The 18,278-nt window shown below is 39.9% G+C and overlaps 1 protein-coding gene across 2 annotated transcripts in view; it reads left to right on the forward strand.

The window, feature by feature from the left end:
• Positions 1 to 848: 848 nt before the first annotated feature.
• The window catches only part of Nalcn (sodium leak channel, non-selective), a 259,437-nt gene continuing 242,007 nt past the window's right edge, over positions 849 to 18,278 (forward strand). Inside the window, exon 1 of one of the 2 annotated variants that reach the window (XM_050150391.1) lies at positions 849 to 1,190. The gene's annotated coding sequence lies outside the window, so the exon portion shown is untranslated. The remainder of the gene's footprint in view (positions 1,191 to 18,278) is intronic. The other variant, XM_050150392.1, reaches the window with a different exon arrangement.

Genomic DNA, 18,278 nt, shown 5'->3' on the forward strand with positions numbered 1-18,278 from the left:
TAAAATACAGATTTTTATATAGTTGGTTCTGAAATCTGAAATTTTAAGGAACAAAAGGCCCTCACATTTCTATATATTATAGAGCACTAATGATTAACATTTCCCTGTAAACAAACATAAACAAAACCCCAACGAACAACAACAAAAACAAAACAAAACAAGCCAAAAGTCCACAAACAGTCTAAAAGGGCTGTGAAGATTGGTTTGTTTGTAAAGGTGGCAATTTAAGTAAACAAGGCCAAAATAAATGCATGTTTAGAATGTGTGTATAATTTTACTTTCGTTGCTAGGGATACAGTATTTTGTGATAAGCAGTTGTTTGTCAGTTAATTTTCCTTTTAGAAGAAGCTTCATCTTTCCCCAGCCGACTGTCTTGTGTGTGTGATAGTGAAATCACAGGCCGGAAACTCCTGCATGAATGCTATGGCTGACTGCCTAGCAAGACGAAAACATTTAAGCAAACCTTTAGAAGAGAGTGCAATGAAAGGTGTCCGCTGGGCATGCACAGGGTGCTTGAGATGCAAGGTGACCCTACATCTATTCTACTGGGGTCCCTAAGAGGCCCCAAACTCCAGCTACCCTGGAACCACAAATGGGGTTTGGGGTTAAACATGTATGAACAGACTTTAGCCTCAATCTACATGACAGAATATTTAAAAGACCGAAAACTTTAATAGTGTATTTATTATTTAGCAATTTCATACTCAGATGTGGTCCTGGTTAGTACCCTTAAGACACTACTTAATAAATTAGGATGACAGAAGCACACGCCGGGCTTGCAGGCCTAGAAGTAGGAGCCCCCACAGCAGCCCAAGATTGCCCAGCTGTTGCTGAGAGACTGGCTCTGGCAGAGAGAGGGAAGCCACCTGCAAATCCGGACCCTGGCACTGGCAACCAGCTGCGGCGCCGCCTTGAGCATCCTCTGTAGCTCGCGCAGCAAAGCCAACTGCAAAAGGCAAGCTAATAAACGCAAGGCCAGGACCCCCGCAGCTCTCCCCAGCCCCGAGCCTTTGCCGCGGACGCTAGTGCAGGGCTAGCAAGGAGCTGACTGAGCCGCCGTAGGTAAGGGGCAGCGTACCCGCCCGCCCAGACCTGCGCGACCCGAAAGGATGCCACCCGCCGCCGCCGCCGCCACCGCCGCTGCCGCCCCAACCCCAGCACCGTGACCGCTCCGCGCGCCGCGGTTACAGGTTGGTCACCGCCGCTGGCCCCGGAGGCTGCGGCGCGGCGGGCACAGAGTCCTGATCAGAAGGCCTGGAGCGCCCGGTTCGACCTTCGCTGGGGTCCGGCCTGGGAAGGGGCTGGGGATAGGAAAGGCCGCCCACAACTCAGCCTGGGGAGCGCAGGGAAGGGACCCTGGGAGCAACTATGTGCCCTCCGGCTTGGGCTTGGGGCAACCTGGCCCGGGGCCGGCCTTGGGAAGCTATGGGCGTCTGGATGGGGCCTGCCCAGCCTTGGGCATCCAGCAGGTGCTGGAGGTGGGGGAAGCAGGTGCCTGGGGGTGGGGCTGATGCGCCTCAAGACCACCACTGTGCTGTCCTTGTCTGCCTCTGGCCTTCACCAGGGTCATCGCCCAACCCGGAGGGTCTCAGGGGTACCTCTGCGCCATCAGCTTTTGGGGAGGCCTTCCTGGCCTTGTCCCAATTCTATGATCCTGCAGACTGCTGTTTGTCAAATTGTCCTCGGTTGGCCTGGTTGAGCAGCTATCATTGGGGTGGCCCACCAGCAAGGAAAGTCTTGTCTTGCTAAAGCAACTCCATTTTGTCTTTGAATCTTTAAGAGCCCAGCTTGGAGGGCCTGGCTGGAATTAGGAAGTGGGTCCAGAACCCTGACCCGGGGCTGGCTATTTCTCTAACTTAAGTTCTTTTGAGACAACATAATGCTTCTGAATCTGGTTTCTCATAGAAAAATAAATGTTTTAACTTTGAGCCCAAATTTCCAAAGAAGTATTGTGAAGGATGTGTGAATATTCTCTCTCTCTCTCTCTCTCTCTCTCTCTCTCTCTCTCTCTCTCTCTCTCTCTCTCTCCCCACCTTAGGAAGCTTTCAATTTCTGGACCCAATTTCCCTGGGTGGAAAATGGGAAGTAAGGCCTCTTGTGACTTTTGTTTCTATAGTTTTTGGTTTCTCACATGGGATCAAAAAATAACAGGTGTCTGTTTCTGTTCTTGTTTTTAAACTTATGATTCCTCATTTCATAGCTTTTGGGGTGACTTTGTGTTACCTGGGAGAGGAGCAGGTACTGTGGCAGTTTCTAAGCAGCAGGAATGACTTTTTACATCCAGGTTGTCCAACAACCCAAACAAGAATCAGGGCTTCTCAAATCTCCACAACTTCTGAAATTTATTTCTGAATTGTTTGGTGTCCATTCTGTGCCAATCTATGTTGAACGTTTCAGTCTCCTCTGATATAATTTTGACTCGAACCTTGATAAAGCTACATGAAGAAAAGAGGAAAACTCGGGCTTTGCCGAATAGCTAAAATGTGTGAAGGGTCACTGGAGATAGGAATTAGAGGGGTAGCTTGTCTGAACAGGATGCTGCCGTTGGAAAGGATGGTGTTAGAAGTCGTACAAAAACAAAACCATGACTTCTGAAATGGTAACAGCAGTTATAGCTTTGGTGTGACTTGAAAGGAGATTCAATAGGAAACCTGCATTTAAAAGAAGAAAATTTACTCATAATAGCATCGTTGCTCACAGTACCATAAGCTGATGGCTATGAAGTGTTTTGCTTTTCCTTTGTGGATGGCAGTGTGTTCCAGTTTCTTTATTCCTCTTACCTGCATGAACTGCAACTGTGTGTGTCTGTCTGTACACATGTCTGTCTGTACCTGTGGAAGAACGTATTTATTTCATCATTCACCAATGGTGCTAAGATAATTTTAGATTTAGGTGCTTGAATTGGAAACTAGTCACATGTAGATCTCGAGTTGTGAGGAAAAGCTTACCTCTCAGCCACAATATCATACGTAGGTCAGATACAGAGATAGGATGTGTGTGTTCTTTGAGGGAAAGAGATGGGCCTGGTCCCTAAGAATCTGTCAGGAAAATGCCCTTGCAGGACATCACACAGTGGGAGGCACTGCATTCTAGTCTTGGCCTAGAAACTATGCTCTTGAGCTTCAAGATATTGCAAATTATCCTTATACCCTAACGGTAACAGACAGGTGTTTTAGAATTGAATGCCTGGCTTATGTGTGTCAAAGACTCTCTGGAGAAGCTTTGTGCCTTCAGAATTTTTTTTTCTGTACAGACATTTAATTTTTTTTTTCAATATTTGTTATCTTCCAAAATATTTCTTATAATTTTTGAAATTATAATTACTTCATATCTCCCTTCCTTTTCCTGCCTCCAACTCTTCCTATATACTCCACCTTGCTATCTTTAACATTCATGGCCTGTTTTTTCATCACTTGTTTATATACATATATACATATAATGTATGCTCACATATATATTTCTAACTACAACCTACTCAGTCTGTGTAATGTTACTTGTGTGTATGTTTTCAGGTCTGACCATTTGGTATTGGATAATCAATTGGTGTGCTCTTTCCTATGAGACTATTTCTCTGGCTCTCAAAATTCCTTAGTTGCCTGTAGTTCTTTGTATAGAGCTGAAGCCTTGCACTTTCCCCTGTCTACATTAGCATGTCAGTTTCTACTGTCTTTGTTCAGTTTATGTTTATGCAATATGTTGGTGAAAGTAGTAGGTATCTTATTTTAAATAATCAAAGGGGGTAGAGAAGCTAAAGCATGAGGAATTGAGATACGCATTTTTTAACAAGCTGATACAAATGATTGCAATGTCCTCATTCTTAGTAGTCTTGTTAAATTCAGAACATTACATAGCTGTGGTCGTGATGCTAATCAGTCTTTATGCCATTTGTTTTATGGGCTATTTATTACAAACGTTTGAAGTGTTTCCGTATAGTTTGCTTACTTTAGTAGTTTGTAAGACTATATTGCACTGCCCCCCAAACATAACTTTCCTTGCTAAACTGTTGTGTCCATCATTGGATGCTTGTTGCCTCTGTTTTCATTACTGTCAGATAATATCCTAATAGGTCATCATGATACATTAGTCGATTTCTACCTTTAGCTTTTTCTGAAAAATTGTTAACAGTTATGTTCCTTAGAAAGCACACGGGTATTATGAATATGTGCATATTTATCTAAACACAAATGTAAAACTTAACTTTCTTGAAAAAAAGGTTTACTCTGTAGTGATATATACATGCTGCTTGTGGAGGCCAGAGGGTATTAGATCCCCTAACCTGGAGTTAGAAGAGATCATGAGTCACCCCATGGATGTTAGGAACTGAACCCAGATCCACTGCAAGAACAGTTAGCACTTTTTAACTGCTGAGTCATCATTTCAAATCCCATAAAAATATATTCAGATTATATTCCATGCTTTAGAAGTAAACCTGAAATTTTTAAAGCATGTGCAAGTGACCTTCCCTCTTAATGAAAAAAGAAAAGCTAATAACTTGACCTCATGATTTTTATGCAATTTAAAGACTTGTAAGAAATTCTTCTGAAAGCCAAGCAATAAAATTGAACATCTATAGTAAAACCAAAATTGAAAAACACTACAAAAATTGAAAGATGAAAAAAGTAAATAAATGGTATTAATTTTAGGAACCAAAACATCTTGTTTTGAGTCCATAGAGATGTTGCAATTTACAGCTTTCTCTAGGAGGCTTGCTCAAATACTAAGAAAGAGAAATTCCAGAATGACCTCCTAGCGTTAGCATGGTTTAGTTAACACTGGGGACGAAGCAGTTTCCCCAGCAGGTGCCAGGGAAAGTGGAGCTAACCCCAGAGGAATATGCTCATTTGTCAGGGACTGAACCAGGAGTCCAGAGGGAGAGCAGGTGCAGGACTCCAGGGAGGTACCAAAGGAGGATTAGAAATACAAAAGGCCCAGACCCTGTAGCCAAAGGATTCATTTATGGGGAGATCAAGGGGGAAAATTATATCCAATTATGCAACGGAAAGAGATGAAAGGAAGACTTTGTCTGTAGAGAGGATGGCATGTCTGGAATACGGCCAACAGAGACATACACACATGCTCTTCATGACCACGAAAACAGCACAAATGGAACACAGCCATGTTTTACAGTGAAATAAGATCATTTCCCCCCTTTTAAATTACAAAGTATCCAAATACACAGATCAAAATACGCTGTCATGTGCCAGGAAAGATAAATAAAGAAGAGCCAACATCTACATATAGCCTGGTGAATTAGATGTGAAAAGGAAAAGGGAAATAACTCATTAGCGGTCTAACCAAGTGGTTGATTTCTTTTAGTTACATGTGTACAAATGGACAATTCAGATTGAATTGGTAGTCTCTCGCATAAATTATCAATAAACAGTAAAATGACATCCTTAAAATGAGTTAATTCAGAAAAATACCACAAAGACAATTCTATAGTCTCAGAATGAAAAACAAAAACATGCAAAGCTACTAAAAACAGTGAGGTTGACGTATGCAAATATCAGAAAAACAGTTAAATAAAGAGAAAAAATGACTTTAAGGCCCTCATAGTTGATACCTTCAATAAAGTTCTGAGTAAAAACAGACTGCTTGCATGTATAATCTTAGTATTATATAATGCAAGGCTAAAAGTATTATCACAATGACTGAGAGAAGCTCTGGCTTGGAGATTTAGTATCTTCTCAGAGTTCTGTGCCCTAAAAGGACATTAGGAACGAACACTCCAGCTTTAAGAATGAAAGAGAATTGAAATGTGAGAATTACACAGAGAAAGAGGAGATAAAAACTGAAAGTGAAAACATGGATGAGTTCATTGTAAGTACAAAAGCTCTATGTCAGACAGATAAGACTGCTGTTTTAGTCTTTCGGAAACATTACTACTTCTGCTGCATATATTTATTGTGTGTAGTGGTAAGTTTCTTAGGGACAGCTTCTAGTCGATTGTATTCTCTGACCATCCTCCCCTGCACACACCCTTTCTACTCCTCCCTTCCCCAATCTGGCATCCTTCCTTCTCTTTGTCTATCTTTTGCTTTCATGCCACATGTATGCATATGAATATATTACGTACATATATAGTTTTATCTATTGATAAGCAATCTGGAGTCCACATATGAGAAAAATGTGATATTGATCTATGGATCTAGTTTAGTTTGCATAATATGATGATCTTCAGTTGCACCCAATCCAACAATTACTTCTCAATTGTTATTATGAAACCCACATACGATTAATTTTGAACATCATTTCTTGAGTATAAGAAATATTTTTCATAAAATAATTTCTTGATACTTTTTATTTAAAAATCTTACTATTATATATATGTACACACACATATATATATATTGAATAATAAAATCCCAGAAATATGAATTGAGATTCAACCTGAAGATCAGAAAAGCAAAACAGCCAGCCACTGGCTCTTACCTCAACCTTAGTCCAAAATGGCAATCCTGCCTGAGGAATCTCAGAATGAGACTGTGTCTATGAGCCATCTCTTTCCATTTTATATTCCTCTCTAGGGCTGGGATTAAAAATTTGCACAACTGGGATTAAAGGCATGTACCACCTGGTTTCTATGGCAAATTAGTGTGGCTACTGGGATTAAAGGTGTGTGTCACCACCACCTGGGCTATAAGTGATTAGTGTGATTGTTTTGCTTTCTGATCTTCAGGCAAGCTTTATTGATTAAAATACAAATGAAATATCACTACAGATCGTGGTTTCCCCTCCATAACTCTTCTGAAGAGATCTTCCCCACCTCTCCACTGGCCAAATTCATGCCCTTTCCCTCTCTAGGAACAAATACTTTATAAAAGTACAAGTTATAGAACACCTAAGATTAAATTATAACACCTATAAATTAAGTGTTAAATTACAGCACCTAAAATACAAATTTGTATTAGATGATAAGTCTTAGACAGCCAGTAAACATTAGTTACTAGATTTTATTGAAGTTTAAAAACTAGAAATTATAAAACTTGAGTAGTTAGGAACCTTCTAAGTATGAAACTTGGAAATGTATTTAATCTTTCCATGTACTTAAAGTACAAATATTAAAACATATGTTATAAATAAGAAGCTAGAGAATAACAGATCTTGCTGATTTTGGAAGAAATTTCCTTGAATCATCATTTTCCCTCAGTTCAATATGTGGATATAGATATTTAATAAAAGAAAAATAATGTCATCTAGTAACCCGTAAAACAACTTTCCATTTAAAATATTTCTTTCATGTAAAATATTTTTATTCTCTGAGAATTTCATGCACTGTATTTTGAGCGCATCCACTCCCATGACTCCCTAACAATGCCCAGGTCCACTCCCACTGCTCTACTCAACTTCCTCTTCTTTAAAAAATAACCCAGTCAAATCTGAGCTGATAAAGAAAAAGAAGTGTCTTTCTTTGAAGGTGGAGCTTAGATGAGTTCGGCTGCTTCTGTGTGGTCACCCAACTTGGGTGGCCTGACATCCTGTTGGAACTGGAGAAGACAGCAGCAGTCTGTTTCCACAGGGCTACGTCTAGTTAGCGAAGGTCAGGTCACATTAAGAACATGTACTTCCAAGAGAAAAAGTGCATTTGGAAGAGGAAGAAAAGGAGCAAGAGAGATGGAAGAGAGAGAGAGAGAGAGACAGAGACACACACAGAGAGAGAAAGAAATAAAGGGGAAGGAAGGAGATAAGGAGAGAAAAATATCATAGAACCAAAATAAAAAAAATACTTTCATACAAAACTAGACTACAAACTAGTTTGCCTCAGGATTTTGACGAATACATTGAAGATAAGAACTCCATGAGCCAGGTGGTAGTGGCACAGGCCTTTAATCCCAGCACTTGAAAGGCAGAGGGAGGTAAATCTATGTGAGTTTGAGACCAGCCTTCTCTACAAGAGCTAGTTTCAGGACAGGCTCCAAAGCTACAGGGAAACCCTGTCTCGAAAAACCAAAGTGTTTGTGGGGGAGGGGGCAGGGGGGACTTCTTTGAAGAGCAGAAACTAGAGCAATGTCTCAACAAAAGTTTATTCTCAGCTTTCAAATGAAAAGAAGGAGNGGGAGGGAGGGAGGGAGGGAGGGAGGGGGGAAAGAAGAAAAAAAGAAAGGCAGGAAGGATTCTATAATGTCCAAGCTTGTTTCGCTTCAAAATATTAAACAGGAGTTTATGAACCATTTCTCCTGAGAAACAGTTCACTGTAAAGAGATATGAGCAGCCCTGAGAGCATTAATCCAGTTCCCCTTCAGGTTACTTTGGACAAATAGATTGCAGAGAATCCTCCAGAATTTTTAATGTGTCATCATCCTCTCTTGTGTAGCAAAAATTCTAATTGGTCTGATCAATAAAACCTGGAGTCAGATATTGGGGTAAATGCTGAAAGATCAGAGAAGAAGAGCAGCCAGCCACTATAGAGACTTTTTACCTTTACTGAATACTCAGACAGAGAGGGGCAAGTCCTCTCTCCACAAATCCTCAGACTGCATGCTCTGTGCTTTTGTCTCCTCCCACCTTATATTCCTCTGTCTGCCCAGCCATATCTCTTCCCATCTCCACCTCCCTAGTGCTGCGATTAAAGGTGTATGACTTTCAAGTGCGTGTGTGAGCCTCCAAGCCCGGCTCTGTTTCTCTTTGGTCAATCTAGTGTAGCCCAGGATGGCCTTGAACTCACAGAGATCCCTCTGTCTCTGCCTCCAGAGTGCTGGGATTAAAGGTGTGTGCCACCACTGCCTGGCCTCTATTTGACCTAGTAGCTTAGCTCCGCACTCTGATCATAAGGCAAGTTGTATTTGTTACAGCAAAAACAAAATATTACCACGCTCTTGGAGTTTCCAGAGGAGCCTGTTACCTCTGGAGATAGCCCAACACTTATTTAGCAGATACTTCTATGTAAGACAACCTTTTTTTTGAATGAACAGCTCCAAATTAGTAATTTATTATTATGATTATTATTATATTTTATTAAATAAGAATTTCAAACAATGCATTTTTATCATATTCATTCCCAATTGTTTCTATTCCACACCTTTCTTAATTAGAAAACCTTGTGCCTCATTTTTTTAAACCTATCAATTCCACTTAGTAACTTCTAATTGATGTTTTCTATTTAGTCGTCCCTCGAAGATGAATTCTAGAATTCCTCTAGTAAGTTCTGCTTCCTTGTATTTTCCCTAAAGTTTGAACAATAAGCAGGAACAAAATCATTTAGTCACATTTCTTCATCTGATCACCCCATATTAAAGAACATCAGAGCAGAGGGCATTGCAGGGTGAAATATAGTGGCTGTGGCTTGGCTGTGGATTTGGGATCTGACTATTGGGTTTCTCTCAATAAATTTAATTTCAGTGTCTGAGTACAACATTTGCAGACAGACACACATTCCTCATACCTCACGTCATAAGAATTAGTTTTCCAGTCCACATACTCATAGTGTGCTCAGTCAAGAATTTTATGAGAAAAAAAAGCTCACTCTAGAAAATGAAGAAATCTGCCACCTCAAGAAGTGAAATTATCAGAAGGAATAATGCTTTTCCCATATCTTTTAAATTTAGAGAAAATGCGATTGAAATACACTAGAACATTTCTAGGATTTATTTAAATGAAAAATCATGTGATAAGTGGGTAATGATTTCATAAACAAAAAGTGGCAGTTTGAATAATTTGATAAGAAATTTGACCTTTCTTTTAAGAAAAGTAATAGATATAAAAAATAAATCAGTGGTAAAAAACTATAAAGTAAATAAAATTGTAAAAAATGGATTTACTATTAGGAGATGAGCTATATCTGTGCAGTTTCACAGATAATAATGGGTTGGAATTTACAGCCCCAAATTTGTTAAAAAATATCTTCATTTTACTGTTTGTTGAAAATAATTGATTTTTAATTTAGTAGTTCTATGAGTTACATTGCTTTGGTTCACACACTAGGTCAACCTTATAATTAAGGCTGTGTATATGTCTCTCTCTCTCTCTCTCTCTCTCTCTCTCTCTCTCTCTCTCTCTGTGTGAGTGTGTGTGTGGGGGGGTGTTTTTAGGTTTCTCTGTTTGCATGTGGGTTCATTTGTGGTTATGAAACTATTTACCTATAGTTAAACATACTGGCTGGCAAATAAAATTAGGTTTCATGTCAACTTTGTCCCTTCCTTAAACCATTTTGAGTATTCATAAAATAGAATCAGTAATCAAGCAGTCACTAAATAATTATATTACTGTTTTTGAGTTTTGGGAAATGCTGTGAGCTGTGTACTAGGTTGTGAGGGCTCTAAATGTGATATCTGGAGAAAACATGCTAGACTCAGTCATTGTACCTTGGCAGGCCATGCAAAGGTCTGGTCTAGGAGAGGTAGATGAGTGTTGGCCATTGGACACACCTGGTAGAGCAGAAAGAGATGAGATCAGAGGCTCTAGGAAGCCTCTGATTGCCTTGAGGGTGGAAGGAAAGCCAAATGGGCAGAGAAAGTGAAGCCTATGAAGGGCGAATGGATGCTAGATAACTATTGTGGAATATTCCTTTACACTGTGTGAAGGTGTGTCACTGTGACTGGTCTAATAAAGATTTGAATGACCAATAGCTAAGCAGGAGATATAGGTGGGCTTCTGGGGACAGAACTCTAGGAAGAAGAAAGGGGGAGTCGTCAGTCAGATGCAGAGGTAACAAACACACAGGAGGAGAGGTAAAAGACACAAATCACATATCAATATATACTCACAGATCACAGTCCTCTGCTCCAACAGGGAACAATGAAATCCCACAGCAGGAAGAGAGGGCAACCCTGCTTACTTTGGCATTTATAGTATAAGAAGTCACTCCTAAGTGGGAGAGTAACTTAAAGGCTACTGGCTGTAGGAATTCTTACAGCAGGGTTAGGCAGTGAATTTTCTAGGCACTTGCTTCACAAGTTTTCTCTCACCTGAGAGTATAGAGCCATTCTGAGAATCTGCTTTCGCTCTCCTGCCCAGGGGTCTTGGGGTAGAGCTAGCAGTAAGCTGTAGAATAGTGAAAGAAGTACGGGGGGGGGGGGGAGCAGGGTGAGCACACAGTGGGAGACTTTCTTTCAGTTAATCAGCTGCTCTGCCTTTAAATCAACTGTGCTATCTAGTGCATCGGGAACATGTAGCAATCAAGTATTCTGGGATGAAGAAGACTATTTTTTTCCAATGCTAAATCCATACCATTCACCAATGCTTGGAGCTCTGCTTTTGCTTATTTTCTTGTCAATATAATTATGTAGCAAGAATAAAGGAACAGCGTTTGTGAGCAATGATGACTGTTCTCCCAAAAGCATTAAGGTTAGCTTTGGAGTTAGCAGCTAGAGGGGTATTATTAAACATTTATTCCCTAAAATTTTCTGCTCAAACTGTAGCAGAGCTACAGAAAAATTCACTAACAGCATAGTTAAGTGGTATGTGCGGGAATAAGCTAGGCAAACATTTCACTTGGACTCAGGAGGACTGCAGAATTTGTGTGTATCTGTAAAATAAAAGTGTGGTCCAACTAACAAAGATAAAAAAAAAATTAGTGACTGCCATTTTCTTTAGGCATTCTTCTATAAAATAGGCACTATGAATTTACCAAACTGTTGTTTGTTTAAACCTTTCCTTTTAATTAGTAAATCTTGGCTGGGCATTGGTGGCCCACACTTTTAATCCCAACACTCAGGAGGCAGAGACAGGCATATCTCCGTGAGTTAGAGGACAGTCTAGTCTATAGAGTGAGTTCCAGGGCAGGGTCCAAAAGCTACAGAGAAACCCTGTCTCAATAAAAAAAAAGAAAGAAAGAAAGAAAGAAAGAAAGAAAGAAAGAAAGAAAGAAAGAAAGAAAGAAAGAAGAAAAAGAAGAAAAAGGAAATCTTTCAGTTATAACAGGTCACACATAAACCTTAAGAAAATGTTTTTGAGTTAAATAAGGTAATTAGGATAAGGGATCATAGCAGGCAAAGAGGTGGATAAAAGACTTGAAGTAGCTGGGAAAGATTGGAGGATGAGAAATAATGGCACCTTTGGCCAGTTAGAGTGAGCATGTGAGGGCAAGGACAAAAGAAAATGCAGGGGTAACAGAACTCATAGTTCTCCATGAAATATGAATTTAAATGAAGCAGGTGATCTCTAAACTCCAAGTGTCTTTATTGTTCTCTGCTATGCATGCAGCATAGGCTGTAATTCCTGGCACAGAGTGAATACAGAAAATTTGCAGTTGAATGGAGAGCGAATAAGTGAATGAAGGAATAACAGAAACAAGATAAGCCAAAATCCTGTGAGCCCTAACAGTGTTCCGATCACAAGTTTTAGTTCAGACAACTAAGGAATGCTAAAAGTGAGAGAAATTATCTTCTCTGGGGAAGATTAATGCTGTGGGATAATACCTTGTACCCTGTAAACATTTGTCACTTGTATTGATTTAATAAAATGCTGATTGGCCAGTAGCCAGGCAGGAATTATAGGCGGGGCAACCAGACTAGGAGAATTCTGGTAAGAGAAAAGAGTCAGTCACCAGCCAGACAGAGAGGAAACAAGATGAGAGTGCCTCACTGAGTAGGGTACCAAGTCATGTGTCTAAATATAGATAAGAATTATGAGTTAATTTAAGTTGTAAGAGCAAGTTAATAATAAGTCTGAGCTAATAGGTCAGCCAATTTATAATTAATGTAAGCCTCTGTGTGTTTTGTTTGGGGTTGAAGGCTGTGAGACCGAGAAGGACAGAAACTTCCATCTACAGAATATACCAGTTGGTTAGCCAACACCAAATTGTCAGCCCTGAAACCATACATACAAGTAACATGATATAGGCTGAACAGGTTATATTTAGGAATATATATATATACATATACACATATAACAACAATTAATTAATAAAGATGCTATGAATTTGAAAGAGAGCAAAGGATGGCATATGAGTAGGTTTGCAGGGAGGAAAGGGAAGAAGAAAATTATATTATAATCTTAAAGGAGTAATAAAAATAAAACATAAAAAGAATAATTCATGAAAATGGGCAATCTTTCCATTTATTGCTGTTGTCTTCAATTTTTTTTTTTACCAATGTTTACTGTTTCACTGTAGAGGTTATAAATCTTAGTGACTAAATTATCCCACATTTTATTGTAGTTATTGGAAAAGAAATTATTTTGACTGATTGCTGTATACATACAGCAAAGCTACTTAATTTCTTGTTGATTTATTTTGCATCCTGTAACTTTAGAATTCATTTAATAAATGACCTCTAATGAGCTTTTGTGTCATCATTAGAATTTTCTGTATAGGGCATCATATCAACTGCAAACAGCAACCATGTACATTTCTCCCTTCTGGTTTGGATGCATTTTCTTTCTTTCTTTGCCCAGCACTCCCAATACTTTGCTTAATGTCGGTTTGGTGAGTGGGCATGCTTGTCTCCTTCCAGAGAAAGCGTTAAGCTTTTACTCATGCAGCATGATGTTAGGTGTGGGTTTGTCACATGGGAACTTCTTTATGTAAAGTACATTTCTTCCATACCTAATTTTAGAGCTTTCACCATGAAAGGGAGTTAATTACTGTTAACTATTTTACATCTATTATAATGATCTGATCCTGGGGATTTTATTTTCTTAGATAAAGGAGAAGACATAATAAAATGCCTATCCAGGGGATTGGACTGTAGCTCAGTGGTAGAGCCTTTGCCAAATCTGTGAGAGAGACAATGTGGGTGTGATTCTTGGCACCACAGACAAACAAAATAAATAAATAAACAAATAGAAGGAATCTCAGATTTGAGACACCATCACTTGAAGGGAAATTAGTGACAGTAATTAAATGAATGAAGATTTTGCAGATACACAGAATAAAGAAATAAGAAAAGACAATACTATGGCTGGAGAGATAGCTCAGCAGTTAGGAGCACTGGCTTCTCTTCCAGAGGACCCAGGTTTAAAGGGGCTACAAACATTAGTATCTCTAGTCCCAGAAAATCTAACACTGTCTTCTGTCTTCTAGGGGCTCCTGGTATGCAAGTGCAATATACAATACGTGCAGGTAAAACATACATACAAATTAAATTAAAATAAGCAAATATCTAAAAAATATGGCATCATTGAGGTGTAACATGGATCTGTGTGGTCCTTCTAGCTACATGCTGTTAGGACCTGGAGCATTTAGGGTGGTAGGATTTGGAGCATAAGCAGCAAGAGTGAAACAGAGATATTCCACCACTGTCAGTCCTATCAAGTTGAACTATGTTGTTGTCCTGTATCTGAAAAACAGCATAGGCACATGACATAATGGTAGTGGGACACTAGCTGAGGGCAATGGACACTGAAAGCATTAAGTGTGGCAATATGGATAGGCAGAGGAAGATAGTCTTTTAAACCATGATTCAGAAGACAGATCTCAAGTTCCATGTCCAACAGCTCCAAGAAGGAAAAATGAACCACAATGTTGCACACACCTCAATGTTAAAAACAAAAATGAATAATTTCATTTTAATTTTGGCAAGAGGGTAGAAATCAAATAAGAAAAGTATATGCCTATTACTTCCATGGATTACCTGGGCTTTGACTATTTAATGAAAACAAGGAAGCAGAATATGTTTTGTTTCTGAGTTTCTGTTAGCTATTTCTGAATAAAAGATTTATCAAGCAGTATTTTGTAACTATGCAGCCTCTCCTAATATTGAACTATCTAAATATCAACTTCTAATAAGTGTGAAAAAGCTTTTGAAAGCCATATTTTTCAAACCTAGTGCACTGCCTTGTCAAGGACACTTCTGAAAACAAAAAGGATATATTGCCTTATTGGTGCATAATACTGATAAGGAAAAATACACAGAAGCATTTTCATCAAAATAGAAAGCTCACCTAGGATACTCAAATATCCACACTGGTCTTTCTTTATCAGGGGAATAATAGTCTTCTGTGCTCTGTGATGTTGACTGAATATGAACAAAGGTGTCAAGACATACCTAATGCAAAGGAAAACTGCTATGACCAACTTCCCTAAATTAATCTGAGATTCATTGTACATTTATGACATGAATCTATTTTATTGCTTGAATATTTTTCCTTTTATTGAAAATAGATTTTTTTTTCACATAACATGCCGTGATCATGGTTTCCCCTCTCTCTACTCCTTCCAGTTCCTCTCCACCTTCACCCACCCCCCCCCAAATTCATATCTATCCTTTTCTGTCTCTCATTAGAAAACAAACAGGCAACTAAGGTATAATAATAACACAAATTATTTAAAAGGAAAAGCCCTGACACAGCATTATGAGACAAGGAACCTCCAAATATACCATTGAGTTTGTTCTCTGTTGTCCGTCTACTACTGGGCATGCAGCCTACCTTTAATAGTAATTTCTTTCCCAAGGAGATTCCCTGGGAAGAAATAAACTTTTATTTACAAATGGTTATCAATTGGAGATTTCTTCTGAGTGAGGGATGAGGCATATGTCTACTTCTCTTTTCAGCTCTAGAACTCCATCTGGTACGGTCCTGTGCTGGCTCTGTGTATGCTGTCTTAGTCTCTATGAGTTTATATATGCACAGACCATGATAACTTATTACTTGAATATTTTATATACTGCTCAATATTACTAAAGGAGTTAAACTTCCAGTCATTCTGGACCTGCTCGATAAGATTTAATGTATGTGTAGATTCTTTGGAGTTTAGACAGATCCTTTAATGGGCACTGTCAGACTTGGTAACATGTTGAAGGGAACATCAGTGTGAGTGACAGACAGCTGGTGTCATTCAATTATAGTCTAACTGTTTTGATGGATCAAATATAGCCAACTGGATACTTAAAAAGTAAATTATGTATATTTCTGTAGATAAATCAGTCTAAAGTCACTTTTTCTTCAGGTAGCATATTGGTAATAAAAGGTAAATGGAATTCACATGTCCATCAATCTCTCCTGTCTCTGTGGAAAAGTGATAAGGGCTGGGTTTCTAAAATTCTTTGTGTACTCTTTGAATACCATTGTGGATGGATCGACTCTCTTCCTCTTTTGTCTTTTTAACGGACTTCAAAAATATTTTGTAACATTCTCCAGATAAGTAGAAGCCTGTCATTTAAGAAATGTCTCAAATTAGGGCTACCAGATGTGTCCCCCAACCCCACAGTTAATCAGAGAACAAGTATCATTTGAATATTGTGCATACATTTACATTGACTGTCAAGAGTGTTATTTATAAACAGGTTGGGGAGCGGTACCCCAAGGGGCAGTGGCAATGGTGGATCACTCCAAGGCCTCTGCAGTCTCTCTTGGCAGGTGGAAAACCATGGCAGGTGAGAGACAGACAGATATGCCATGCAAAGAGAGTTTGGGTATAGAGTTTATTTAGTGGGTTATGGAGGGGAAGGGAAGGGAAGTAGCGGGAGGGGAGAATCAGAGAAAAGGGGTGGAGAGAGGCAGTAGTTACCTCTTCAGAAGAAGTACAGAAAGAGAGAGAGAGCAGGCTGGAGAGGAGGCAGGAGATCTGCTTGCCTTTGGCAGAAGAGGGGATTGGGAATGGGTGGGGGTTAAAGGGACAGGGTACCCAGGTGACAGACCAGGCCAGCAGATTATAACAGCTCCATCTTCTTCTTATAATAAAAAGGTGGGAAGTTAGGCATAGCAGGTTGAGGGAATTGGGATGGCAGATTATTTGTGGGCATTTATCCTCACACCTTCAAAACTTGCAGGTACACATTTTAATAACTGGTATTTGTATATTTTAAAATATCTTTTATTTAGAACACATATAGAAGTTATACTGAAATTTGTTTATAAAGATATTGTCCTTTTAAATTGACAAAACCTCTCAGTTGTCAAACTGCATCAGAGATCTTTGAGAAGGATAAATTTTACTTAAGGAGTTATTGATTAAAAAATGACAGAGAACTTACTCAGTTGACCACCCAGAGCCACTCCTCAGGGTCCTCCATGTTCACTGAGGGCAAGGGCGTCAGGACTGTATTTGTATTCTGTTGTTAGAAGCAGGGTTTGCCAGACTCCAGAAGATCCTGTGTGTGAGTAAATCTGTAGGAAGATAAGCCTTCCTTGACCTGAGCAGCTAGGCTGTCAATTTCAATGATTCTGTCCATTGTCTGGAGATCTTCAGTTTCGATGAAAGGCAGTTTTTCCCAGTGGTTAGCACTTTCACTTGATGAAGCAAACTGCAGGAAGATGTTGCTTTGCACCACCTGTCTTCTGTCTTCTTTGGAGAGAATAGAGCGCTGTTGCTAGGAGCCAACCTGTCTCTTTTTGTTATGAAAAGTCTTTTAATAATTAAACATTTAAACGCCATATTTCCCAGATCTCTGAGCAGTTGAGGGCTGTTTATCAGATATAGGTAAGGGGCCCTGAGGCCGAGAAAGGGCAGTCATGGGAGAGGCACTAGGTCCAAAGGGAGCAGTCTTACCAATTGTCCCAGCAGACTGACAGAAAGTTGGGAAGTGGGCTGGTAGAAGGTACAGGTTTAGGATTTTTGCCCACAGCACAGCAGTGGTAGAAACAGGGGTCCATGAATGGAAAAGAGACAGATTCTGCAGCTGTGGTGGGAGGCAACATGGTGATGGGGGTTGGGTGATGTCAGGACAGAGTGCCTCTTAACACCGCCAAGCCAGGAACTGGAGCTAAACCCATGAGGTGGAGCAGGGCCCATCAGTGACGGGACAGTAGGCTGTATTTCCAACTAACAATCACTGGCAGAATATAAGCTGATAATAGACAACTATGTAGCTTGATATCTGAGGTCGGGTGGGCACAGTCTCCATGAGTAAGGTGAGAAGATCCAGAGAGAGAGAACTCTAGCATCCTGCAAGTTCAGCATGGACCACAGCTCAAGCTAAACTTTGGATCGTTACTCAAAGTCCACGGGCTGTGAGAATGGGTGGGCACAAACCAAACTTCTACATCATCATGTATAGTCAGAGGCCCGAGCGAGGTGCTTTAAGCCCAATGGGCAAGTGGCTGACCAGCACTGGGCTATTTTTACATAGAGAAACCTCTGCTGAGCAATTGCATACTCATGGAGGCATGGCCAGATATGCGGGAGGGACCTACTATTTGATGTTGGGTGTAGAATTCCAGAGAGTTTAAGTTGGAAGAGATCATATAGAAGAAGAGTTAGAATATTACAGTACCCCTAGCAGTCTTCAGCTACAAGGGATAGCCTGCTGAGTTCACAGCACCGATGTTATTTATAAACAGGTGGTGGGGGACCAGTATTACGAGGGGCAGTGGTCCCACAAGGGGCAGCGGCAGGTCACCCAAGGCTTCAACAAGTCCCCTTGGTGGGTGGGAGACCACAGTCAGTGAGAGACAGTCAG

The sequence above is a fragment of the Alexandromys fortis genome, unplaced genomic scaffold (assembly GCF_014885135.2).
Source record: "Alexandromys fortis isolate MF-2015 unplaced genomic scaffold, M_Fortis_MF-2015_v1.1 scaffold_66, whole genome shotgun sequence".
Taxonomy (NCBI): Eukaryota; Metazoa; Chordata; class Mammalia; order Rodentia; family Cricetidae; genus Alexandromys; species Alexandromys fortis.